The 2,148-nt window shown below is 46.1% G+C and overlaps 1 pseudogene; it reads left to right on the top strand.

The window, feature by feature from the left end:
* The first annotated feature begins 549 nt into the window (after window positions 1-549).
* On the top strand, window positions 550-2,142 carry LOC101983491 (annotated as a pseudogene).
* Window positions 2,143-2,148: the final 6 nt, after the last annotated feature.

Genomic DNA, 2,148 nt, shown 5'->3' with positions numbered 1-2,148 from the left:
TTAATAGAAATTAAATCATCTAATAAAGAAGTGTCTCATTCTTCAGTCCTTTGGCTACTTTCAACTGAGCTTAATATTTGTGATATTTATTCATGTCATGGGATGTATCAGTTCTCTACCCCTTTCCATGGCTTAGAAACTAGACCACCGTATTAACACACTACCCTTTGTTTACCCACTCACCAAGCAGTAGGTAATTGGGGTTTCTTCCTTTTTTCTTTTCTTTTATAAATGCTCAGGTGCTAGTCTTAACCTACAATTCCAGCAGTAATGTGCCAGGGGAGGGAGGGAAGGAGAGAGAGAGAGACAGAGAGAGAGACAGAGAGAGACAGAGCGAGAGCACTAGAGAGACTGGGAATGGGCAGAGCATCTCTAAAAGGGACAGGTTGTCATTTGCTATGCAGGCAGGCATAGGGTGTGACATGCTGTGCCAGGGTGTGCCTGAATACTAACAAAATATCTGATGAGATCCATTGCCCTCTGTGTCACTGGGATGTCTTTTTAGTGTTGAATTATAAGAAATCTTCACCACCTGGCTCCCACCCGGCTCTCTGGTCCCGGCGGTAAGATGGCGGCTACCACGGAGTGCGATGTGGTAATGGCGGGGACCAAGCCTGAACTGCTAGAGGACGAAGGCTCCAAGAGGGAAGCAGAATCCTTCAAGGAACAAGGGAATGCATACTATGCTAAGAAGGACTACAACGAGGCTTATAACTATTATACAAAAGCCATAGATATGTGTCCTAAAAATGCCAGCTATTATGGTAATCGAGCCGCTACACTGATGATGCTTGGGCGGTTCCGGGAAGCTCTTGGGGACGCGCAGCAGTGAGATTGGATGACAGTTTTATCCAGGGACACCTCCGAGAAGGCAAATGCCACCTCTCACTGGGGAATGCAATGGCAGCATGTCGCAGTTCCCAAAGAGCCCTAGAACTGGATCATAAAAATGCTCAGGCACAACAAGAGTTCAAGAACGCCAATGCAGTCATGGAGTATGAGAAAATAGCAGAAATCGATTTTGAAAAACGAGATTTCTGGAAGGTAGTTATCTGCATGGACCATGCCCTAGAATTTGCCCCTGCCTGCCATCGCTTCAAAGTCCTCATGAATGTTTAGCAATACTGGGTCGATACCCAGAAGCACAGTTTGTGGCCAGTGACATTTTACGAATGGATTCCACCAATGCTGATGCTCTGTATGTCCGGGATCTTTGCCTTTATTATGAAGATTGTATTGAAAAAGCAGTTCAGTTTTTTGTGCAGGCTCTCAGGATGGCTCCTGACCACGAGAAGGCTTGTATTGCTTGTAGAAATGCCAAAGCCCTTAAAGCCAAGAAAGAAGATGGGAATAAAGCATTTAAGGAAGGAAATTACAAGCTAGCATATGAACTGTACAGAGAAGCCTTGGGGATAGACCCCAACAACATAAAAACAAATGCTAAACTCTACTGTAATCGGGGTGCGGTTAATTCCAAGCTTAGGAAGCTAGATGATGCCATAGAGGACTGCAAGAATGCGGTGAAACTCGATGACACCTACATAAAGGCCTACTTGAGAAGAGCTCAGTGTTACACGGACACAGAGCAGTTTGAAGAAGCTGTGCGGGACTATGAAAAAGTGTATCAGATGGAGAAAACAAAAGAACATAAACAACTCCTAAAGAATGTGCAGCTGGAGCTGAAGAAGAGCAAGAGGAAAGATTACTACAAGATCCTGGGGGTCGACAAGAACGCCTCTGAGGACGAGATCAAGAAAGCTTACCGGAAACGGGCCTTGACGCACCATCCAGATGGGCACAGTGGGGCCAGTGCTGAGGTTCAGAAGGAGGAGGAAAAGAAATTCAAGGAAGTGGGAGAGGCCTTCACCATCCTCTCTGACCCCAAGAAAAAGTCTCCTTATAACAGTGGACAGGACCTGGATGAGGAGGGCATGAATATGGGCGATTTTGATGCAAACAACATTTTCGAGGCATTCTTCGGTGGTCCCGGGGGCGTCTGGCCCGGGGAATTTCTTCTTTCAGTTTGGCTAATGAAGGGCAACTACTCAGAACCCAGAAAATGCAGACTCGCTCAGTTTAACCATGAATGTGGACGGTTCACCTCCTCCATCATGTCCCCATGTACTTAGAGCAGTTTCGTTTTCTCAG

Source organism: Microtus ochrogaster, unplaced genomic scaffold (assembly GCF_000317375.1).
Source record: "Microtus ochrogaster isolate Prairie Vole_2 unplaced genomic scaffold, MicOch1.0 UNK35, whole genome shotgun sequence".
In the NCBI taxonomy this organism is placed as follows: Eukaryota; Metazoa; Chordata; class Mammalia; order Rodentia; family Cricetidae; genus Microtus; species Microtus ochrogaster.
The sequence above is the reverse complement of the archived record's forward strand: the minus strand, read 5'-3'. Positions and strand labels throughout refer to the sequence as shown.